This window comes from Mustela lutreola, chromosome 12 (genome assembly GCF_030435805.1).
Source record: "Mustela lutreola isolate mMusLut2 chromosome 12, mMusLut2.pri, whole genome shotgun sequence".
Lineage (NCBI taxonomy): Eukaryota > Metazoa > Chordata > Mammalia > Carnivora > Mustelidae > Mustela > Mustela lutreola.
Window position 1 is genome coordinate 76,260,203 of NC_081301.1, and position 26,451 is coordinate 76,286,653.

At 40.3% G+C, this 26,451-nt stretch overlaps 1 pseudogene; it reads left to right on the top strand.

Annotated features, from left to right (window-relative positions):
• LOC131813100 (ras and EF-hand domain-containing protein-like) overlaps positions 1 to 26,451 on the top strand; it is a 75,430-nt pseudogene that overhangs the window by 43,701 nt on the left and 5,278 nt on the right.

Genomic DNA, 26,451 nt, shown 5'->3' on the forward strand with positions numbered 1-26,451 from the left:
TCTCTTTTTTCAATCATCAATGTGGTAATTACATGGATTTTCAAGTATTAAAACACACTTGTAGTCTGGGGATAAACCCCACTTAGTTATGATGTATTTTCATTTTTATATCTTGGTTAATTCATTTTGCTAAATTTTGTTTATTATTTTTACATCCATATTCATTAAAGATATTAGCTTGTGGGTTTCTCTTAATGTGTTTGATTTTTGTCTCAGGCCAGTGCTGGTCTCACAGAATGAGTTGGGAAGGCTTCCCTCCCTTTCAGTTTCCTGGAAGTTTGTGATGAGTTGGTCTGAAGCACCACCATTTCTACCTAAGTTACTGTAACGACCCCCCATCCAATCCCTTGGTGTCTGCCCGTGACATGTTGGGAATGGAAAGAGCTACATAGTGGTGATTTCCTTTATTAAGCTCTGAACCAAATATTTCCACACCATAAAAGTTGTTATGTTTAGCATCATGGTGCTGGTTTTAGCGAGAAGACTTGCCGAGATGCCAGGAAGGCTGTCCAAGGTAGATGCTCATTGGGAGGCTTCATGTCTTCGTCCGCCTGTGAAGGGGCAACACTTGCTTCCTCACCTGTAAAGCTCAATAAACTCAAGAGACTCGCTTAAAACAAGGTTACCAGGAGTGAAGATGTTGTTCTTCTCCAGATATCTCCTCCTAAGCATAGAAGATTTCATTTACATGGATTATTTAATTTATATGGCTTATTTAATTTACTTGGATAATTTAATATACTCCTCACATTAATCCAGTAAGGAAATGGAGGCTTCAAGTAATTTGTCTCAGCTAGATAGCCAAGTAAGTGGGATGTAAGACTGTGTAACTCCGGTAGGTGTTGAGACATGGGGTCATGTCTCCCCTGCAGAGAGGCCTTACCTTACCTCCCAGCTCACTTCCTGTCACATCTCATTGTTAGCTTCTTCTTGTATTGCTTCCTGAGATCACCTTTGCTTCCTGTCTTCTCCCACCAGGATGCCTGTTGGTCTTCATTGCTTCTGCTCTGTCCCTCGGTGCTCAGGACTGTTGGCATATAGGAGGCTATCAGTGCATATCTGAACACTCAATTTCACTGGCTATTATAAAACTTTATTTGAGTTCTAAACACAGGGCGTAAAGAGGGAAGGGAAACTTAAAGATATCTGAGCTCCTGGGAGCTACAGCCCTTGACCTCCTCGTGTGCTCCTTAGCATTCTCTGATCCAGGCAGGATACATCTGAGAAGAGCCAGCCCATGCAGAAGCACTTAGCGTAGAAATTTGCAGGTGATGTGATTTGAATCCAAGTAAGGTGTGAGCTCTTGGAAGCAGGATACACCCACTGGATCTTCCTGGGCCCTGATGCCATGATAGGGTGCAGGCAAGCACTTGGGCCCTTGGCTCTTGCTGTATCTTTTAATAAACAATAGCAGTAATTAATTAAACTAGTTAATAGATGCTCCCTGGCCTCCTGTCACAACATGAGTGATAGTCTTATATGCGTCTTTCCAGGTGATGTGTACATGTCGGCTTTCACTTGCACAGAAGAGCTGTACCTCGAGAGTCATTTGGTTTACTTCCGCCATCACTTCTTGCCCTCCCTGTGTAGGAGACTTGGGATCAGCCTTAGTTTGACATAATACATTTCTCACTTAATGGGGTTTTGAAAAACCTATTTAAATCAGTAAAATCTTTTATTCTTTTTTTTAAAGGAAAAACGTAAGGCTGAGGAAGCCCTCAGTGACCTCAGACGTCAGTATGAAACAGAAGTAGGGGATCTACAGGTGACAATAAAGAAACTTAAAAAGGTAGGTTTGTGGCAGTGAGGCTTCTAGGAATAGCCTCAGTATATCCGGGTGTTTCAGTTTTTAGCAACTGAAAACATTGGGAATCATATTAAAGCAGCAGTTGGAATCAGATTTCAGAGTCAAACGGGGCTTCCTGAAAGATGGTTTTTTAAAGGTCCCTGATTTTCTGTTTCAAGGGCAGCCTTTCTTCTGCACAGGTCTAATAAGTATTTCTGACCCCTTGGACAGTTGTCCATCAAACCCCAGTTTTCCTTCCTTGGGTACCCTCAGGACCCACATGTTCAGTGGACTCTGCTCAGGACAGGAGGGATCCTGTCTTTACTGGTCACATATTCTCATATCCTTGCCCCCAGCTAACTGCAATGGCCAGTATTCAGTGAATATTTATTAAATAAAGTAAATATTCTTGTTCTGTGCAGAAAGTTCCACATGTAGGGCACCCCTGATCAGCAGGAGGTAGGAGGGAACTTGCTGAAATGTGAGCAAAGTTGTGATTGGGTTTGGCCTTTGCTGTGTTTGGTCTCTAATGAGTAAGGTATTCTTCACCCTGTGATATGCTGGTAGCTACTTAACAACAGGCTCTGGAGAGGGTAGGGGGTCAGGTACAAATCTGTAATATTTGCTGATTTCCATGGTGTTAAGGCTGCCATCATTACAATTTTAAGCTGCCAAGTTGACATCACTGAGAGCAGAGTTTGGGAAGAGGTACGTCCCATTGGCTCTCCGCTGCCAGCCCAGGCTGTCTGCAGCTTGGTACTGGATCCACCGCTTGGGTGTGGGTTGTCTCTGCAGCGAGCGGAAATACCTTGGCTAAAGTGAAAACAGATACTAGAAAAAGAATCATTCCTGAAAGTGGCACTGTGGCACTTTGCTTCTCTGGTTCTTCATGTGATAACATTTAATGCTCTTTCCAGTGTTTATAGTCAATGAGATTAAGTGACAATTTGCTGTATTTTATAGTCTATTGCAGTTCAAACCTCTGGGATTATTAAAAATTCTCCCCAATAACCTTCTTGGGAAATTATGATCAATGTCAACCTTTTCTCTAGTTGACAGAGGCCATTAGACAGACATGAGATGCTTGAATTGCACAATTTGAACAGACCAATGTCTTGTTGATGCCAGAGTCACAGATCTCCTCACCCTGGTCCTTAGTTATTTTCCTGTCTTCTGACATCTTTAGGCTAAAAGCAAGTTATGCAGAAAAGACACACAATTTCTTGCCATGATGAGGCATATGATGAGGACCACATAGGCCCTGAATAGTAAGAGTCAGAAGTGATGGGACCAGAGTCCTCATCGTGGCTCTGCCACTTTCTCCCAGTATACCTGGGACAATTGACTTCGTTATCTTATCATTTCGTTTCTCATTTGTAAAATGGGATTAATAATTGACTGTCCTGCATCAACATAATAGCTGAGACGTTACTGACTTTATAGTTTAATAAGCTCTTTTTCACAATTTTTAAATTTAATTCTCAAGCTTTCTCTGAGGAGAGGTGAATATGCTGCTTTCACCGCTGAGGACATGGAGTGCTTGAGTCACAGCGCCAGTAAGCCGTGGAGTGGTCTCGCTACGCATTTTGCGCTTTCTCACTTGTACCAGACTTCCCACCTGCTGGGGAGGCTTTTTTATAAGATGGGGATTTACGTGAGGGAATGTTAAAGGCTTAAACTATGGAAAAGATTACAAATTGATTATGAGTGCCGTTACCCTAAGCCATGAATTCTGAGGAACCTAGTTTTTTTTTTTTTTTCCCCCTTAGGATTTTTATTTACGCATTTGACAGAGATCACAAGTAGGCAGAGAGGCAGGCAGAGAGAGAGGAAGGGAAGCAGTCTCCCCACTGAGCAGAGAGCCCGATGCGGGGCCCATCCCAGGACTCTGGGATCACGACTTGCGCTGAAGGCAGAGGCTTTAACCCACTGAGCAACCCAGGTGCCCCAGGAACCTAGTTCTCCCCCCCCCCCCGCCATTTTTCTTCTCTGAAATTGGCATGCATCTGAAAAAATCAAGGGCTCTTCTCAGAGTTGGCCAGGGGAAAGAGTCGTCTTTTTTTTTTTTTTTTTTTTTTTGAAAGAGTCGTCTTGTGTGAAAACTTTTAATAGAAGCATCTAGTAAGATGAAGAAAGTCCAGCATCAGATTACTTAGGCTTTGACTTAGTGTGATGAAATTTAGCATTCATTTTGGTCACTGCATAACTACTCAGTTAATGGAAACCCATGGATCCCCACCGTTTCCAGGGACTGTCGGCTCTTTGTAGGAGAGGCATTTTAGTTGTCCATGTTAGAGATGCTCCTGAGCTGGTTTAATCTGGTGATACTGACAAGTCACCCAGAAAGCAAGCTCAGGTATATATCCATAGAGTCTGGGTGCATATGTCACTAGCTTCCTATCACACTTACATGTTACTGATTTCAGTTATTCTAATAAGCACTTACTGGAATCACTGTGAAAAAAAAGAAGTGAATCTGACACTAATACTGCTGTTAAAAGTCTTGGACTCTGGTAGGAGAGGTAAGGCATTCGTAAATAATTATAATACAGGGTAGAAAGTGTTAAGTACAGATAAATTTCTAGGAGAATATAAAGGTCCAGACTCAGATGCAACGTAACTGAAAAGGTGAAGTTAGGTCGCTTAGTAGTTGAGTGGCTTCCCACAGTTGTTTCAAAGGAAATTCATTAAGCCAAAAGAAAAACAAACAAACAAAAAACCCTTTTTAAATGCTTAAATTATTGAAACCAAATTTTCAAATCCTCATGGATTATATGTAGCTTAATGATTTACAAAGTTGTATCATGTTGAAAATTGAAGACTTTTAGAATTCCTATAGCTATATATTCAAGGATACTAATAAACTTAACTGAATCTATCCAAAGTGAGTTTGTACATGAACAGCTTTTATTTGTTCTTTCAGCTAGAAGAACAATCAAAACAACTAAGTCAAAAAGAAGATTTGGCTGCCTTAAAAAAGCAAATTTATGATTTATCAATGGTAAGATTCATCTTTCATTCCCAGAAATACATTTCCTCTTCGACGACTAGACATGGTTAGTCTGTTTATCGGTGTTCCAGGGATAGAGAGAAATTAATACTGCAGTGAAAGAAAGCTTTTGATGTACCTTTGAACAAACATGTTATTCAGGCTATTATCCTCAATGATTCCCCACCTGTGGTGAATGCTTTTATTTATTTCTTATCCACAGCAATGGTGGCATGGCCCTTGCACTTCACATAGTTAACCCTGCATTCCTGCAGCTTCAGCTCTGCTCTGTGGGGTGAGGGGATAATTGCCCTTTTCTTCCTCCAGAGTTCCTCTTTCTGTCCCTTTCCCACCTTCCTGACCCTGCCTTTGGTCTTTCTGGTGCCAAATTGACAGCCTTTGTGTATGTTTTATCATCATCATTAAGTTGTCTTTATTTTGTTTTTAGGTGGACTCTCGAAAAGTTAAAAGCCACTAGTGAACATTTCCTTTGTTAGGACTCTAAATATTCTCATTGCCGAGCCCAGAAGTGAGCCAGCTTGCTGCCAGTGCATTTCTTTCTCTCCATTCATTATCCCCATACCACTCAGAAGAGAAGGCTCCTAGATTCATGGTCAAGTTGGAATGTGCCATCGGTTTCAAATTTTGCCACATCTTAGTTAGCTCTGTATTTGGATCATGACTTTCTTGTAGAGTTGCTAATTTTTCTTGCATTTCCTGGTTGAGTTTTTGGTTTCTTGTAAAAAGAAACTCTGGCATCTTCAGGATATCATTCACTGATGCCTTCCAACTTCTTATTTATTCTTCCTGATGCATGGAATTTGTTTTTTCTCTTGGAAAATGTTAATTTTGGAGTCTCCAAAATTTCAGTTCTTATTGGACTGATTGTTTTTGAAACTCACTACCCATACATCATCCTGGAGTTTCTGAACATTTTAGGTAGCTGGTGTAGGATTCCTGTGCAGCTAGGTAAATACATCTGTTTACCTGGGGACCTCCCCTGAGAGGGTGTCTTCCTAGGAGCTGTGTGTGTGAAGCTGGCTTTTGGAATGGGGGACCGCTTATGACTGGAATTAGTGGGATATGGATAAGAGGACTTAGGACACTGTATAGGGGTCATTCAGTTCTTTTTCTTTTTAAAGATTTTATTTATTTGTTTGAAAGAGAGAGAGAACAAGTGGGGGCAGAAGGAGAGGCAGAGAATCTGAAACAGACTCCAGCTGAGCACCGAACGTGAGGCAGGACTCTATCTCATATCCCTGAAATCAGGACTTGAGCCCAAACCAAGAGTTGGATGCTTAACTGACTGTGCCATGCAGGCACCCACTTCAGTTCTTTTCAAAAAGACAATCCCTGTCTTACTGCCTTGGGAATTGACTCTGACTATCTGCTATTCTTTGCTAGTGTAAGAGAGGATGGCCTGGGGGCTGCGGGCTGTGTGCCTTAATACACAAATTTAATCTGTTTTTAAGCTCCATTTCCACCTGTGGGGAAGCAGGTGCTGCCTAGCTAATTGCCTCTTCCTTTGCTCTGTAGCACAACCTTCCCCAAGCCTCTTCCAGACCTACTGTGCTCCTTCTCTCTTCTCTTCTGTCAGCACATTTCCATCCAGTTTCCATCTTCCAGGAATGTATTTAATTCACTTGAGTGTTGGGGGGCCCCTCTTGCATTCTTATAACCTGTATTAGTTTATTTCATGTTATTTGGTATTTCGTGGGAATGGGGTCTTCAAAGGGAAAGAAGAGTGTTCAGTCCATCATTTTGTACTGGAAGCCTCCAGTGTTTTTTTTCCTTCTTTTTTAAGAAAAACATAGACTTTTTTTAAAAAACCAAACTATTTTTAAGTGCAAAAATCACAAATGTTAGGTGATGAGATTTATTGTAAAAATTAGCCAGTCTGCCCGGTGATAAATACTGTTAATTCCTCAGCGTATTTGTCAGTAGATTCATAGCTCTCATTGAGTAAAACAGATGTTTACATGTTTGATCTGAGTTAATTTGCCAGTAACATGTTAAAGTACATCACAATCCCATCTTGACTGAGTTTTTTGGCACCAAATGTCAAACGTTTAAGAAAAAGAACAATTTCAAAGATTTAGCTTTTTGAGACTTTACTACCTTATGATATTTTCAAATCACCTTGAATTGGTAACTAGTTCTTCGAACACCCACGATTTGAAGGACTGTGGAGGTGTGGGGGTGGGGTGTGAGGTTCCATTACTCTTGACTCTCCCGGGTGGAAGATGCCCAAAATCTAATGCTTGTGCTGTTCCTTTCCTTCAGGAAAATCAGAAAGTTAAGAAAGATCTTTTAGATATTTTAGAAGCACAGAAAAACATAGCCTTTCTTCAGAGTGAATTAGATGCTTTGAAAAGTGATCATGCCGATCAGACTCTGAATTCAGAAAGATATGAAACTTGGCATTTTATTCTTTAGTTTGAGTGGGTTGTTTGTCTAGATGGCCATCCATATGAATGAAGTCAGCTACGTAATCATAAAGGGTTATTTATTGACCTTACTGGTATGTTCTTTGCTTTCCAAAGATTTCATTTTCAGTGTCCTATTTCCTGGTAATTTTTTGTGCTAAATTTTTTTTTAACAAAAATATTAATTAGTATAATTATTGACTGCTTTGGAGAGTGCAGGGCTTAATAGATGTTTGAATTACTGGGAAGAGAAGAGTATACCTAACATGTCAGCGGTCAGTGCTAATTGAAGTGCACACACATAGAGGTACATATACACATGTATATGTATGTATGCATATACATACATATGTGTGTGTATATATATGCAAATTCCTATGTAAGTATCCATATATATCCATATACCCATATATGTCCAAATATATGGATACTTATGTGGGTATTTGCATTCACAGATTGCATACTAATGCATATATGGAGATATATCGACCCCAAATACATACATGTGTGTGCATGTGTCTATATAAACTTGTACACTTGGGGAAAATGTCATGCTTTTTGTTTTATTTGCTTGTAAACTTTAATCACAATTAAGGTCCTGTAATGGTCAGCAGTGAAACATTTAAGTACTTATTGTATACAGGTTCCTGACTTATAGAAGGAGTAATGAGTGTGGAATATATGAAAAAAAGAAAAGAAAAGATGTGGTCTCTGCTGTATGAGAAGTTCAGGTTCTTTGAGAAAGCCATGAAGCTGAAAGGTTATGGAGCTTTGTAGGAGCTGAGCAGTGTCAGAAACAATGCCAGCAGTGTTGCTGGTTGGGTCCATTGCCATGTGATGGTAGATAAAGTGTCCTTTTTATTCAGAAAAGGTGAAGAGATTTATTAGAGAGGAGACACTTGAGGTCAGCTTGGGAGGAGCTGGCCTGTGCTGATCGGGGTGGGGAGGTCAGGGGCAATGTCAGTGAGGTTACGCAGGTGGCCCTGCCATCTGGCAGGCACTGTGCATAGGACCTTCCTAGCATTGTCTTGCAATCCATAGAATGTCCTATGAGATACAGACTTTTAGTCTCTCCATTTCAGAGACTCTTAAGAGTCTCAGAGTTGCTCTAAGTGAGCAGTAAGCAAGGCAGAGGCACGAACAGAGGGACAGGTAAGACTGGCTTGGGGCACAGTGCTCACACATCTGCATAGGAAAAGGTATTTCAAATGGAAGAGTAAAAGTTAAACACAATCTAAAAATTTAAAAGCCAGTTTAAGGCTATGATGCAAGGGCCCAGCATTTTTGGCTAAGGAGCTTGAATTCCTATCGTCAATTGGGAACCTTTTATTTTATTTTATTTTTTTAAAGATCTTATTTATTTATTTATTTATTTGATAGTAAGAGAGAGAGAACACAAGCAGGGGGAGTGGAAGAGGGAGAAGTAGGCTTCCCCAGCAGAACCGGGAACCTGAGGTGGGGCTCGATTCTAGGATCCTGGGATCATGACCTGAGCCTAAGGCAGATGCTTAATGACTGAGCCACCTAGGCACCCCAGGAACCTTCTCGCTTTATCACCAAGAGAGTGAGTGGACAGGTTATTGTGGATGACAGTTCAGGGCCTGAGAGTCTTTGAAAGCTAGTGATGGGGTTTGTCTGCTTAGACATGAGGCTGGGGCCAAATGGGGGCTGGTGGTGAGTGACTGAAGTTCTCAAGGGGCCTTAGCAAGAGGAGGCCAGAGCTTTGTAATAAAGCAACAGGAATCACTGAGCATGGTTTTATGACAGATGGAGAGAGCCTGGTCCTATGGACTTCTCTTTGGTTTACGGTGAGGAGGGGAGAGCCAGGCAGGGAAAGGAGAAGGAAACACAAGGAGGGAGAAAAACAGCTGGGCTGGGAATGTGTTAAAGCAGAGAAAGAGCAGGGGAGGGTCAAAGTAGAGAGAGCAGGCTGGGTTGAAGGGGCTGGTAATGAGTGCCTGGGTAGAGGGGGTTAGCAGAAGGTGAAGGGTCGTGGTCCTGTGAGGAATGGAGCTGGCTTTGGGAGGGAGAACAAGACCTCGCACAGGAAGCAGAGGGGGATATGCAGGCGTGTGGGGCTGCTGACCACATGGAGGGACTGAACGATAGAAAACCATGGCCAAGGACACAGATCTTTGAGAAAGGTGAAGGGGGTTCTGGAGGATAGGTGTAAGGCAGGACTGCATACCTAATTCTGGTTCAAACATAAAATACGGTTTTACAGGCATCTGGAAATAATCTGAGAGTACACAGAAGATCTAAATACTCTTGAGAGGCAAATGGAAATACTCCAGTAAGTTCTCATATAAAACGCTCATTACATTTACATTTTCCTAATGTTTTGTGAATGAGACATGTGCCCCATGTCACACAAGTGGTCATATTCTCAAGACTGGGTTTGCAGGTCCAGGTGGGTTTCTTCTTGCTGTGGTGCATTCAGCACTTGGCCTTCGCCTGCTTTTAATCCTAAATAAACTATTCAAATCCAGGGACTAGAGTATAATTCTCTCTAAGTCCTCGCCAGTCAGGTGAGATTTGTTACACCTCTATAAAGACTCAGGGCTCAGACCTCAGCGGCTGTCTCTGCAGCTTAGCATACCGGGAGGCTGTCAGGAATCTCCTGTATGCTCATGGCAGAGCACCGGACACCTATGATCATTCTTGCCCAACATATTGTTCTTGGTGAGGCAGCTATTTTTCTTAGTTTTTTTTTTTTTTAACCCTACTGGAAATATTACACCTGCTTATCAACTTCACACCCAAGTTACCATAATTCCAGCCTCTGAGGGCCTTCCCCACAAGAACCCCCCTCTTCTACCCCAGCGCTCTCTTCTACCCATGTAAGTTCTGGTTTGTCTCCCCACATGAAGGAGGATCAGACTTGGCAAGTTTGTTTTCCCCATTTTGAATGATTGTGAGGTCTCACCTGTGGCAGATACAGAGTTGACATGTTACAGTGATCCTGCTCATTCATTTATTCATTCGTCCAGTAGACTTTATTCAACACCTTTTCCAGGTCAGGTATGCCAGGAACTGAGCATAGAATGGCAAGTGAAAAGAAAAGAAAAAAGTCTCTCTGTCTCTTTATGGGGCTCATCTAGGGGAAGAAGATGGATACTGATGGCTTATTATAGAAATAAACATTAAAATGCCAAAGAAGTGGGATGAGGGGAAGGGGTATGCCTACTGGGGGCATATAGTGTAGAGCTTCCTCCTAACCAGGAAGGCCCAGGAAGTGTTCTGGCGGATGCAGCAACCAAGCTGAGATCTGAAGATGGATCAGCTTTCAGTAGAGACAGAATGGCCACTCTCAGGCGAAGGCTCTGTTATTGTCCTCGGTTTTTAGCAGAGGTTGCCGCCGCTCTGACAGGTCAGATGACTCCCATCAATGATGTGGAAGGTACATGCCTGCACGGGATTTGAACCCAGAGTCAACATCAGAACATTTCATCGGTACCTGACAGTGCCCGGAGGGCAGCATCAGGCCACGGGGAAGACATGGGAGTAGCCGGGAGAAAGAAGTGTGACATAACACATTACATCTACGCCTGGCTGGGACACATGCACAGGGACAGAGAGCAGCACATGGGGCCACCCGGGTCCAGGCATTTAGGAAACAGAGAACTTCAAGAAACCTATTGACACTGCGGAGCTACCTGAGGGAACAGCGGGTTCCAACAGCATAGCTAATTCCTGAAATGCCTTGAGACCTTTAAAAGAGAGGTAATCCATTAATTAAGTTGTAGTTCTAGTAGTGAATTATGATCTCAGTTTAGGAGGTTTGAAGAGGAGTGGTAGAAATTTGCAAGAGGAGGTAAGTAACTCAGTATTCTGAACTTTGCAGCCTTTGAAGAGGGTGGCTTTTACCCCAACTTCCCTTATCTTTTTGTTTGTTTATTTGCTGTGTAGAACAGCTAACCAGAAGTTACATGACAGTAATCATGGCCTTAGGAACCCCCTTGAAAACAGTTACAGCAAGTTCAACAGATCTTTGGTAAGTAGTAGAATTTTATAATACATTCTTTTCTTTCTTATAGTAGAGTGTTTTGATGAAGATCATGTATTTTCTTATAGGGGGAACTTAGGAAATTGCAGAACTATTCCATTTAAAATAGAAGAGGCAACATTTTCCCAAATTAAAGAATATGCTATCCTTCTGCTGAGATAAATGCCTAGATGTTCACCAACTATCTGTTAGCTGTTCAAGGAAACCAGAGAAAGATCTATAAGGTGTGACCTAGGTCCTGGAAGAGTTTATAGTGTGGTAGGGAGTTCAGATGTGCACAGATAGCAATGATAGAAGAAAAAAATGGGAAATCTTATCGAAGTAAGAAGAAAATACTTCCCATTTCAGAGGAAGGAGAAGGTGCTTCTGGCTGAGGAGTATGCTTAGATACACTGAGTATTCTTTAGGTCGTGAGATGATCAGAGTGGGGGCCTTGGATTTAAAACCCCGCTACAGAAACAAGCTAAGCCCATCTTGGAATTTTGAGGAAATTTTCCTGACTGCATTTGTCAGAAATCCTCTTCTCCCACTTCTGGGGGTCAGGTTCAAGTTTAGGGTTCCTTTGCCTTAGCTTTAGGCTTTAGACTTTAGCTCAGTCACTGAGCCAAATTATGGTTTGAGAAGAGATAAACCTAAAGACGTTGGTATTCAGAGTCCTAGACAATGCAGGCGACCAGGATGCCCTTTATGGCTCATGCAGTGGGATTTGGATCTAAGACACAATGCAAAGAGAGTACTACAGGAGTTATCTTGGTGTTTGTGCTCACATTTACTCATGTAGGGTACCAAACTTTTAATGACATTGGAAGTTAATTAGTGTGTTATATATATGTGTATATGTATTATGTGTTTATGGAATAACAAAATGTTGCTTATATATTTTATGTATTTCAGCACATAAGTAATATATCACGAGGGAATACAATTTCTAGGAGCAGTCCCGAATTTAATGGTCATTCTCCTCATCCTCTGAGCTTTGACAGGTATGGTAACACCTACTTACTTTTCATTTGATTTCTGGATCAGAGTAATAAGGAAAGTAAATTTCCTTAGAGGGGAGTTAAAATAGTAGAATCTACTTTGGGCACTAATTTCTATTTTCTGCTATCTTATTTAAAATTTCTGAAACCTATAAAGATGGAAAGTAGAAATGTCTCAGAGAGGGCAAAGTGATTTCCTTAAGACATTGTTATGACATGATTTTACGTATGCTTCCCCTGACCTCGTTCTCTCGTTACATCCTGTTCCTGAGAAGTGAACTCTGAAAACTTTTAGAGGGAAACAAGCAGAACTATAGTGTTGGATGTTGCCATATTCGTGGGATAGGATGTTGAGACTCTTGGCATGATCTGCAAATGTTTAATAGCTCAGCATAATATTATGTAAGCTGTGTTCGAGGAAACTTTCAAAACAAATAGAAACATGACTAGCAGACGTTTGTGAGCTGTTGTATTGAAAGAGTCAGAGAGATTTAACAGAAGTGAGAATTTAGCTCTATTTTGAATCCAATGAAGCGCTATATTGGTCCTATGTAACCTGAGATCTGGCGACAAGGACTGAAAGATTACATGTGTGTACTTGTGTGTATAAATACATATGTCCATTGTTATTAGTTAAGTTAAATTTGGGGGATATCAAACCTTGAAAGTAGAAGTTATGGCAAAGGCTATGGGCTTCTAGCTCTCCATTTCCAATGCAACTTTCCAATTTATATTCATTCCCTTTGCATTTGAGATCTTCTGTTCTAAAGAATAAAAATGTATTGAGAGTTAAGACGGCAGAGCAGTAGGGGCACCCTGTGCTTGCCTTGTCCCTCAAACACAACTAGATAAAATATCAGATCTTCCAAGAATATACTCAAGAATAGATCTGAATACCGAGAGAACAAAATGCAGAACTAGAGTGAGAAAACATTGTAATAGGTAGGAGGTGCAGAGGCATGGTTCTGCAGATCCTTCCATAGAAACCTGGCAGGCCAGTGGAGAGTGGCATGATCTATTCAACATGCTGGGAAAAATATGCAGCCAAGAATACTTTATCCAGCAAGGCTAGCATTCAAAGTAGAAGGAGAGATAAAAAGCTTCCCAGACAAACAAAAACCAAAGGAGTTCCTGACCACAAAATCAGCCCTGCAAGAAATACTAAAGGGGACCGTCTCTGTGGGACAGAAAGACCAAAAGCAACAAAGATGAGAAAGAAACAGAGAATCTCCAGAAGCAGTGACTTTATAGGAACACAATGGCACTAAATTCTTATCTACCAATAATAACTCTGAATGTAAATGAGTGAAATGCTCCAGTCAAAAGATATAGGGTATCAAAAGATAAAAAAACAAGACCCATGTATATGCTCCTAACAAGGACCACATTTTAGACTTAAAGTCCCCTCCAGAGTGAAAATGAGGGGATGGAGAACCATCTGTCATGCTAATGGACATCAAAAGAAAGCTGGAATAGCCATACTTATATCAGATATGATAAATATTAAACCAAAGACTATAACAAGAGATGAAGAAGGGCACTCTATCATAATTAAGGGATCTATCCAACAAGAAGATCCAACAATTGTAAATATTTATGCCCCCAACTTGGGAGCACCCAAATATATGAATCAATTGATAACAAAGATAATGAAACTCAATGATAATAATACAGTAACAGTAGGGGATGCTAAAACAATCCTCATGCAGAAATGGGCAGATCATCTCAGCAGAAAATCAACATGGAACATGTGGTTTTGAATGACACACTGGACCAGATGGACCTAACAGATATACTCAGAACAATTAATCATAAAGCAGCATAATATATATTCTTTTCAAGTGCCAATGGAACATTCTCCAGAATAGATCACATACTGGGTCACAAATCAGGCCTCAACAAGTACAGAAGGATTGAGATCATACCATTCATATTTTCAGACCACCATGCTATATCAACTTGAAGTCAACCACAAGAAAAAACCTGGAAAGATCAGGAAGATCAGGGAATTAAAGAAGAAATTTAAAAATGCATGGAAGCAACTGAAATTGAAAACATGGTAGTCTAAAAACCTTTAAGATAAAGCAAAAGCAGTCATAAGAGGGAAGTAAATAGCAATACAGACCTACTTCAAGAAGCAAGAAAAGTTCCAAATGCACAATCCAATCTTACTTTTAAAGGAGCTAGAAAAGGAACAATAAATAAAGCCTAAAGCCAGAAGAAAAGGGGAAATAATAAAGATTAGAGCAGAAATAAACAATATGAAACAAACAAAAAACAATAGATCAATGAAACTAATAGCAAGTTCTTTGAAAGAATTAATAAAATTGATAAACTCTCATCCAGACTTATCAAAAAAAAAGGAGAAAGGTTAAATTAAATCATGAAAGAAAGAGGAGAGATCACAACTAATACCACAGAAATAGAAATAATTATAAGACAATATTGTGTATTATATATTATATGCCAACAAATTGGGCAATCTCGAAGAAATGGATAAATTCCTAGAAACATACAAACTACCAAACTGAAACAGGAAGAAATAGAAAATTTGAACAGACCCATAACCAGGAAAGAAATTGAACCAGTCATTAAAAACCTCCCAACAAACAAAAGCCCAGGGCCAGATGGCTTGCCAGGGAAAGGGTTTGCCAGACGTTTAAAGAAGAGTTAATACCTATTCTTCTCAATGTTCCATAAAATAGAAATTGAAGAAAAACTTGAAACTAATTCTACAAGACCAGTATTACATTTATCCCAAAACTAGACAAGGACCCCCCCAAAAGAGAAGAATTACAGGCCAATCAATATCCCTGATGAACGCAGATGTAAAAATTCTCAACAAGATACTAGCAAATTGAATACAACAGTACAGTAAAACAGTTTTCCACCATAATCAAGTGGGATTTATTCCTGGGCTGCAGAGGTGGTTCAATATTCACAAATCAACCAGTTGATAAAATAAAGGATAAGAATTATGGAATCCCCTCAATAGATGCCAAAAAAGCATTTGATAAGATACAGCATACATTCTTGATGACAACCCTCAACAAAGTAGGCATAGATGGAACATACCTCAACATCATAAAGGTCATATATGAAAGACCCACAGCTGATATCATCTTCAAAGGGGAAAAACTGAGAACTTTCCCTCTATGGTCAGGTATAAGACAGGGATGCCTGCTCTCACAGTTGTTATTTAACATTGTACTGGAAGTCCTGGCCTTAGTAGCCCGACAACAAAAACAAAAGGCACCCAAATCAACAAGTAAGAAGTAAACTTTCACATTCACAGTTGACATGATACTTTAACCAAAAAAATTACTAGAACCAGTAACATGAATTCAGCAAAGTCACAGGATATAAAATCAATGTACAGAAATCTGTTTCATTTCTATACACCAATAATGAAGCAGCAGAAAAAGAAGTCAAGGGATAGATCCCATTTACAATTGTACCAAAACCGTAAGATACCTATGAATAAACCTAACCAAAGAGGTAAAAGATCTGTCCTCTGAACACTATAGAACACTTATGAAATATATTGAGGAAAGCACAAAGAAACGGAAAAACATTCCATGCTCATGGATTGGAAGAACAAATATTGTTAAAATGTCTATGCTACCCAAAGCAATCTACACATTCAGTTCAATCCCTATCAAAATACCACCAGCATTTTTCACAGAACTAGAACAAACAACCCTAAAATTTGTATGCAAAGAGAAAACACCTCAAAGAGTCAAAAGTCTTGAAAAAGAAAAGCAAAGGGGTGCCTGGCTGGCTCTATTAGTTAATTGTTTGCCTCAGCTCAGGTCACTGATCCCAGGATCCTGGGATTGAGGCCTGGGTTGGGTTTCCTGCTCAGTAGAGAGTCCACATGACCCCCTCCCTCTGCCCCTCCCCCACTATGCTCACATGATCTTTCCCACTTGTGCACTCTCTCTCAAATTAATAAAATCTTAAAAAAAAAAATAAAAGAAGAAGGAAAAAAACAAAAAAAGCTGAAGGCATCGCAATTCTGGACTTCAAGCTCTATTACAAAGTTGTCATCATCAAGACAGTATGGTGCTGGCACAAAAGCAGACCCATAGATCAATGGAAAAAATAGAAAATCCAGAAACAGACCCACAACTATGTGGAATCTAATCTCTTGACAAAGCAAGAAAGAATGTCCAATGGATAAAAGTCTCTTCAACCAATGATGTTGGGAAAACTGAACAGCCACATGCGGAAGAATAAAACTGGACCATTTCCTGACACCACACATAAAAATAGACTCAAAATGGATGAAAGACCTGAATGTGCAATAGGACCATCAAAATCCTAGAGGAGAACACAGGCAGAAACCTTTTAAACCTGAGCCATAGAACCTTCTAACTAGACACAGCATCGGAGGCAAGAGAAACAAAAGCAAAATGAACTATTGGGACTTTATCAAGATAAAAAGCTTCTATACAGCAAAGGAAACAGTCAGTACAACTAAAAGGCAACTGACATAATGGGAGAAGATATTTGCAAATGACATATCTGATAAGGGATTCGTATCCAAAATCTATAAGGAACTTAATCAAAGTCAACACCCAAAAATAAATAATCCAGTTTAGAAATGGGCAGAAGTCATGAAAAGACATTTTTCCAAAGAAGACATACCAAATGGCTAACAGACACATGAAAAGTTGCTCAAGATCATTTATTATCAAGGAATTACAAATCAAAACCATGATGAGATACCACCTCACACCTGTCAGAATGGCTGAAACTAACAACACAGGAAACAAATGTTGGTGAGGATGTGGAGAAAGGGGAACCGTCTTACACTGTTGCTGGGAATGCAAACTGGTATAGCCACTGTGGAAAACAGTATGGAGGCTCTTCAAAAAGTCACAACAGAATTACCCAGTGACCCAGCAATTATATTACTATGTATTTACCCAAAGGATACAAAAATACTGATTTGAACGGGTACATGCTCCCCAATGTTTATAGCAGCATTATCAATAATAGCCAAATTATAGAAAGAGCTCAAATGTCTGTCAACTGATGAATGGAAAAAGAAGAGGTGGTATATATATATACAATGAATTATTGGCCATCAGAAGGAATGGAATCTTGTCATTTGCTGCAATGGTGATGGAACTAGCGTGTATTGTGCTAAGCAAAATAGCTCAGAAAGACAAATACCGTATGATTTCACTCATATGTGGAATTTAAGAAACAAAACAGAAGAATATAGGGGAAGAAAAACAGTCAAAAGAGAGAGGAAAAGCAAATCATAAAAGACTGTTAACTACAGGGAGCAAACTGAGGGTTGTTGGAGGGAAAACAGTGGGGGATGAGTTAAATGGATGATGGGTGTTAAGGAAGGCACTTGCTGTAAATAGCACTGGGTATTACATGTAAGTCATGAATCATTAAATCCTACTGAAACCAATTTACCATATATGTTAACTAACTACAATTTAAGTAAAAACTAGAAATCAACAACAACAACAACAAAATAATGTTCTTAACTATCCTGGCAATAGCAAAATGGTCAGGAAGGTTTATTACCAGGGCTTATTGGTGATCACTTTTAGGAAAATGCTATACAGGTATGAGATGTTTTTATTGTCACTGATTTGTGAAATAACAAATGTTGATGGTTTGTAGACATGTAGGCAGCTCAGTTGCTCTGTTATTAAGAAAAATACATTACTTTTAAAAACTGTGTGGATGCAGTGTGATTTTTCTGGACTGATATTTAAGACCAATTCTAAGCACATAGGGGAAAAGATACATTACTGAAAATTATTTCAGAAATTTTACCATGGTTCATTTTGGGAAAGGTTACACACCATGAATAAGGCTCTTGGTACTGGATTAAGAACTCCTCAAGAGTAGGTTCTAAGGGACAAAGTCATCACACCCAGTGGCTCAGAGGGACAGAAGTAGAGCACTCTTGTTCTCATCCCCGTGAATAATAACCAGTGGGCCACCAGGGTCTGGACTGATGTCCTCTTTGGAAGGTCATTGTTTTAATATCAGAAGTTTAGTATCAGAAGTTTTTGATGCTAATATAAAAACTTAAAAGCATATTTTAAATTTAATTTTATTGCTTTTGTGACTTTACTGGATTTTAACTTGTATACTTGTTTTAGTTTTGTGTTTTTCTAAGATTTGTAACAAAAAAATAGCTTGTTCTATATTTGTACTGTTGGGTCCATTATCAAAGGAATGAGACTGAGACAAAGTGAAAGTTATGCAAAGCCTTATTCTACGCTAAGCATTAGAAGTTAGACTGACTGGCCAGGGGCAGACTGACCGGCCAGGGCCACCTCTGAAGAGAGCAACTACCCCTTGGTCTTACAGGCTAGTTTTATAGGGCACAACTGCAGACATCTACATATGTGGCTTTGGCTGACTGGATGTATCCTACCTGTGTGTTTTAGTAACAGTTACCCGGAACCAGTACTAGTAACTGCTGAGGCATTTATTAAACAACAAAATGGCTACCTAGGCAACATGGAGTCACTATGGCTAAGTAGGCCCAGGCAGGCCCTAGGGGTTTAACAGGTTTTAATGTGGAATCAGCCCCAACAGTATATACTTACTTATGAAAATATTTTTTAGGAAGGTAAGAATAGTTTAATTTTTTAAAAGGTATATATATGTTGACTTTGAGAAAATCTGATGTGTACCTGTATTTTAAATTAGGAGTCTAGATATTCATGGAAGTGATTTCTCAATTCTGTATTTCACTTCTTCCCTTCTTATCAAAAATCTGAATGTTTTTAAAAACAGTTGTGATTAATAATGATATGGAGCTGAAGTAGTTTGTACTATGTTATAGTGAGAATGGTTTTCTTAGGTTCCTTATAGTGTGGCTAAAAGTTTTAGAACGATAATTTCATAAATGATGAAACAACAAAAAAATGTATGTATGCACACAGACACACAGAGCTAGCTTGTAAACAATATGGTCTGAATATGTGCCCCCAGGATAAAGACTTTGTAATTAAGTAACATATTTAGGGAGTGTTTGGTGGTTCATACTTTTTAAGTTAATTTTAAGCATTGGCTAATGGTACTGAAATAGTGTTTTTAAAGATTTATTTATTTATTTTGGGGAGAGAGCACATGAGCAGGAGGGGAAGAGGGAGAGGGAGAGAGAGCTTCAAGCAGACTCAGAGCTGAGCACGGAGCCCAACATGGGAATCCATCTCACAACACTGAGATCATGACATGAGCCAAAACCAAAGAGGCCAACACTTAGCCGACTGCGCTACCCAGGCACCCCGGCACCAAAATATTTTTGACTTCTCAGACTTATGTCACTTATACTTATTTATATTGAGATCACCCTCTGTTTTCTGAACATATTCGTCTCTTTCTCTTTTTATCTCTGTGGACTATGTACTCTGCCATTTCCTCACTCTGATGAGACAGTGTTTGCCAAGGGACCCAAGATGTTGCTCCAGTGTAATGGAGGCTAAACAGGCTGTGGCCCTTGTTTTTCTTCTTTTCTTTTCTTTTTTCTTTCCTCTTATCTCCTCTCCCCTTCCCTCCTTCCTTCTTTCCTTCCTTCCTTCCTTCCTTCCTTCCTTCTTGTTCTTGTTGTTCCTCCTCCCCCCTTTCTTCTCCTCTTCCTCCTCCTTCTTCTTTAGGACTTACGATGCGGGGGGAGGTGCAGAGAGAGAGAGAGAGAATCTCAAGCAACCTCCACCCTGAGAACAGAGCCCGATGTGGGGCTCAATCTCAATGCCCATGAGATCATGACCTGAGTCAAAATCAAGAGTCTGACACTTAACTGACTGAGCCATGCCCGCACCCCACTATTTCAGTATAAACAGGTTTTTGGGAAAATCAAATGGAAAAGCAAAAGTAAATAGGGAAATAATACGGTTTCTTTTGATTCTTTTGTTGGATGTTAATTTCTCCCTCACTTATAAGATGTTAGAGAGTTTCACAAATGAAAACATCCATAGAAGCCAGAGGTTCCTGCCTTTATCCGGGAGACCTCCCTGTCAAACGAGGAAGCTTCTTACTAGCCTATGTATCAACACCTAGTGGCAGAAAACTCCCTGTGTCATATTCTTTCTAATTTCCTGTCATTTTTATCATGTTGATTATAAATATGACTCCCGGGATGGCTGGGTGGCTCAATGAGTTAAAGCCTCTACCTTCAGCTCAGGTCATGAACCCCAGGGTCCTGGGACTGAGCCCCGCATTGGGCTCTCTACTCAGCAGGGAGTCTGCTTCCCTTCCTCGTTCTCTGCCTGCCTCTCAGCCTACTTGTTATCTCTCTGTCTGTCAAATAAATAAATAAAATCTTTAAAAAAAAAGAAATACGACTTCTAGAAAAGTTTCTCATTTGGCCCTTATTTTGTCTTGTGCAACCTAAGAGAATGTATTCTTTATCTTCATATGTCAGCTTCTCTGAGGATTTGAAGAGGGACACCAATAAGACTGAAGTTGAGCTCATTGCACAGTTTCTTGTGTCTGAAGGTTTTGAGTCTCATGGTCATCATGGTTATGTTTCCCATCTAGGTTGTCAGCATCCCTTTTAAAAAGTAGAGCTGTTATCCGGAAATGGACGAGCTATTTGGAGTATGGTCTGACCACATTAGAGTAAAAGGGTTCACATGTCCTGCATACATTTTTCTTAACTTGCATTTATGCTCTGAACACTGCAATTCCTTTCTTGTTAGGAAATACAGAATGTGATTTTTTAAAATGGCTTCATTTTTATTAAATATGAGACTTGAGTGTCTTTATCTTAATTGGTTGTTGCGTAGAATGAGCTGGTGTTGCTCTGAACATTTTGTTTCCCCTGATGCATAGTCATGGAGTACATTGTGATTCTTGGCAAAATGGAGAGTGTTAGTCTTCTTGAGTCCATTGCTGTGTAGTCCTGAGCTTTGTGAACTCTCGGGTAGAGCTATCTTCTTTATCACCAGGTCATCCTACTCCTCCTACGTGGATAAGGACTGTGACTTGTTGGCCCTCTGTGACCCTATGCAGACGATGAATTGTGAGGTGGACAGCCTTCCTGAGAGCTGCTTTGACAGCGGCTTGTCTACCCTGAGAGATTCCAACGAATATGACTCGGAGGTGGAATACAGGCACCAGAGGGCACCTCAGAGGTCACGCGACATGCAGGAAGGTCACACGACATGCAGGAGAGCTTTGGGGGTGATGCTTCAGACATAGACATAAGCCCCAGAAATCACTGTCTCCTGGGCCTTCGATGGAAATCTATCATTTCCATCTGTTACCAACAGGTAACAGATACCTCTTTGACTTGTATCTGTCATGGGAATACGACTTAAAGGTTATAAATATGAAACATAGTCAGTAGAATGTATTTTTCTTCATCAGGGTAGGGAGAAATTTTCACAGATTGCCATTTAGGGCTCCTCTGTTCCATAACAGAACTGACTATAGATTCATCTGTGTATTTTTCTTCTCTTTAATCCATAATATATATGTGTAATGAGAGACTTTGTTTTTTAATGGCTGACTAAAAAAAATAATAATAACAAAAACCAGGTTCCTTATATAAGGGATGAAGAGACGTTTGGTGCCGAAGGTGTGGCTGCCATCTTAGACTGGAAACCCCAGGGGTCCACTAGTGAGGGCAGCATCGTCAGTTCTTTAAGAAAGCCCATCTCAGCTCTGTCACCACAGGTAGGTAGTTTCTGGGATATTTTATTCACGAACACTGTGAATTTTTGGTACCTTATAACTTATTAGGAAGACAACTGGCCCAACCTTTGTCACCCATTGTGGCTTTGTCCCCCTAGACAGACATGGTGGATGGCGACCATAAATCTTCCAGCTCACAGAAGGTTTACAAGATTGTGCTTGCTGGGGATGCTGCAGTGGGAAAGTCTAGTTTCCTCATGAGGCTCTGCAAGAATGAATTTCGAGGAAATACAAGTGCCACCCTGGGTAGGGTTCCTTCTCCAGGTGGTAATGGGGAAATGACCTTCTTTTAGCTTGATTTTATTTTCCATAGAAAATATATACACAGATCTCTCTGTATACATATATAATATATAGGAATGTGTGTGTGTGTGTGTGTGTGTGTGTGTCCTTATCTACAGAACGGTCTTCTGTTTTGGTGAAGGCCCAACTTTAGGAAAAGAAGGCTGACAAAGGACAGAGGTATCCACTTAGCCAGTCAGAGCAGCCAGACCAAGCTTAGAGCCAGAGATGACGGATTCATTTATTCAGCAGACATTTCCTGAGCTCTCCTAGAAGCACGATACTGCTGTAAGTGCTCAGGACACACAATGAACAGAGGCAACTAAATCCCAGCCTGCAAGGAAACTTTACCCCAAAGGACAGCAATGGGAGAAAAAAAGATGAAGTTTGGAGAGAGGTGCAGTTCTACACAGGGTGACCGGGGAAAGCTTTTCTGATAAGCTGTCACTTGGCAAAGTGACATTGTTGATGGCCACTTTGTCATGGTCAAAATCATAGCCGGGTGTATGATCCTTCCCCTCCTTTACAGCGGAATCCATGAGTAAGCCGTTCTGAGAACAAGAGGGGAAGTGTCCTGATTTCCCAAATTTGCATACTAATCAGTTAAAGGAGTTGAAGGTTTGCAAGTTATCGTTCACCTTTCTTCTTTATCTAAAGAGTTCTTATTTTGATGATGAGAAATATTAGAACAGATTGATTATGCCCTCTTTACAATGGACGTCTTTGTAAATTCACAGTCCTTCATCATACCCCTGAAGATAACAAATTGCAAGTTCACTTTTATTTGGTTCCTGAAAAGCCCACCACGTTTTGTTTGGTTGCTCAAGAGTATTGTGTATATGCACACCTCCCACATATCCTCACACAGATACATACACACGTACAAGTCCACATGCACACAAGCACACACATAAACACGCAGAGACATACCGACTTTGTATAATCACACAAACAGAACGTAGATTTTCCTTTTGTCTGTATCATCTAAAAAAAAGGTTTCACATCCTGTAGAAAGTTACGTATAATGTAACTATGTTACGTTCTCAATTTAGATCTTGCAAGACAATTACCATCACGGCTGCTTTCATGCTGTCTCATGTCATAAAACATGAGCTAGACGAGTTTATGGATTTGCACTGTCTGAAACAGAATTCTGTTTTGAGGGGAGGCCATGAATGTTTGATTAACACCCTGAACTACTAGTATTGCTTTTTTCTAGAAACCTCTCAATCCCAGGAAAAGTGTTTCCTAGAAATGCAGTTTCCTCGCAGTGCTGACAGGACTTTTATCACAATCATTGTCCATTGGCAAGTGAGCTTGCCAGCATCAGAACCACAAGCTTTGTACATTTTGCAGTAGATTCAAGTTCCAAAGTGTTTAATTTATCAATGGTCTGAGATTTGGAAGAAAAAAAAAAACAAACAAACCCACAAAAAGTGCTCAGGCTGATATTTCTTTTTTTTTATTTTTTTTATTTTTTTATTTTTTATAAACATATATTTTTATCCCCAGGGGTACAGGTCTGTGAATCACCAGGTTTACACACTTCACAGCACTCACCAAATCACATACCCTCCCCAATGTCCATAATCCCACCCCCTTCTCCCAAACCCCCTCCCCCCGGCAACCCTCAGTTTGTTTCGTGAGATTAAGAGTCACTTATGGTTTGTCTCCCTCCCAATCCCATCTTGTTTCATTTATTCTTCTTCTACCCACTTAAGCCTCCATGTTGCATCACCACTTCCTCATATCAGGGAGATCATATGATAGTTGTCTTTCTCTGCTTGACTTATTTCGCTAAGCATGATACGCTCTAGTTCCATCCATGTTGTTGCAAATGGCAAGATTTCATTTCTTTTGATGGCTGCATAGTATTCCATTGTGTATATATACCACATCTTCTTGATCCATTCATCTGTTGATGGACATCTAGGTGCTTTCCATAGTTTGGCTATTGTGGACATTGCTCCTATAAACATTCGGGTGCATGTGTCCCTTCGGATCACTACGTTTGTATCTTTAGGGTAAATACCCAGTAGTGCAATTGCTGGGTCATAGGGCAGTTCTATTTTCAACATTTTGAGGAACCTCCATGCTGTTTTCCAGAGTGGCTGCACCAGCTTGCATTCCCACCAACAGTGTAGGAGGGTTCCCCTTTCTCCGCATCCTCGCCAGCATCTGTCATTTCCTGATTTGTTGATTTTAGCCATTCTGACTGGTGTGAGGTGATATCTCATTGTGGTTTTGATTTGTATTTCCCTGATGCCGAGTGATATGGAGCACTTTTTCATGTGTCTGTTCGCCATCTGGATGTCTTCTTTGCAGAAATGTCTGTTCATGTCTTCTGCCCATTTCTTGATTGGATTATTTGTTCTTTGGGTGTTGAGTTTGCTAAGTTCTTTATAGATTCTGGACACTAGTCCTTTATCTGATATGTCGTTTGCAAATATCTTCTCCCATTCTGTCAGTTGTCTTTTGATTTTGTTAACTGTTTCCTTTGCTGTGCAAAAGCTTTTGATCTTGATGAAATCCCAGTAGTTCATTTTTTCCCTTGCTTCCCTTGCCTTTTGCGTTGTTCCTAGGAAGATGTTGCTGCGGCAGAGGTCGAAGAGGTTGCTGCCCGTGTTCTCCTCAAGGATTTTGATGGATTCCTTTCGTACATTGAGATCCTTCATCCATTTTGAGTCTATTTTTGTGTGTGGTGTAAGGAAATGGTCCAATTTCATTTTTCTGCATGTGGCTGTCCAATTTTCCCAGCACCATTTATTGAAAAGGCTGTCTTTTTTCCATTGGACATTTTCCTGCTTTGTCGAAGATTAGTTGACCATAGATTTGAGGGTCTATTTCTGGGCTCTCTATTCTGTTCCATTGATCTATGTGTCTGTTTTTGTGCCAGTACCATGCTGTCTTGATGATGACAGCTTTGTAATAGAGCTTGAAGTCCGGAATTGTGATGCCACCAACGTTGGCTTTCTTTTTCAATATCCCTTTGGCTATTCGAGGTCTTTTCTGGTTCCATATAAATTTTAGCATTATTTGTTCCATTTCTTTGAAAAAGATGGATGGTACTTTGATAGGAATTGCATTAAATGTGTAGATTGCTTTAGGTAGCATAGACATTTTCACAATATTTATTCTTCCAATCCAGGAGCATGGAACCTTTTTCCATTTCTTTGTGTCTTCCTCAATTTCTTTCATGAGTACTTTATAGTTTTCTGAGTATAGATTCTGTGTCTCTTTGGTTAGGTTTATTCCTAGGTATCTTATGGTTTTGGATGCAATTGTAAATGGGATTGACTCCTTAATATCTCTTTCTTCTGTCTTGCTGTTGGTATAGAGAAATGCAACTGATTTCTGTGCATTGATTTTATATCCTGACACTTTACTGAATTCCTGTATAAGTTCTAGCAGTTTTGGAGTGGAGTCTTTTGGGTTTTCCACATATAGTATCATATCATCTGCGAAGAGTGATAATTTGACTTCAGGCTGATATTTCCATTCAGCCCAGGAGCTGAGCCTGTTGGGAGGAAATCTGCCAATGAGACAGAGTCACCTTACATGCACTTGCCAAGCATATGGTAGTTTTGGTGAGAAAGTGTAGTTTTCCCAGGCTTACGCCTATTGTAGGTGTTTGAAATATCTGATTTCCTTGAAGTGGGAGGGACATGCCTGGATTTATGGTGGATTAGAGAACCGAAAGGCCAGATGGACCATGTGGGTATGTATTTTTTCCTCCCTAATAGTTGCTTTCAGGTTCAATAAAATGTCTGCATTATTGTGAGCTCTCAGCCTGTGGAGGCCCCATACATGGTTCATTAGCGGTATCAAGGAAATGAATATTTGCAGGCCATGCAGTGTAATGAGAAGGGGGCACAAAAGAGAGAGAGAGAGAGAGAAAACATTTGACCAGACAGTCAGATGATTGTAGCTGGTAGAGGCTATTGGACTGCCTAGAAGTGAGAGACGTGAGTTGTCTTGTGAAGGCACTATGATTAGTATACCCATTGCACAGATAAGAAAGTGGAGGACTAGAATGCTTAATCAGCCTGCTCAAAGTGACACAGCTACTAAGTGGCAACACTGGGACTTGTTGCCACCACTCTGGCGCATCAGCTTGTTGCTTCCCTGTTGGCAATCTCAGGATTGCATTCCACATTCTCTTCTTCTTTACTCTCTCTCTGCCTAATGTCATCTCTCCCCAGGGCTTCTAGAACTGCCTCTAGCTGATGACTTCTCCAATTTCTGTATTTTTTACCTCCACCTCTTTTTAAAATTCCATAACCACATCCCCACCCACC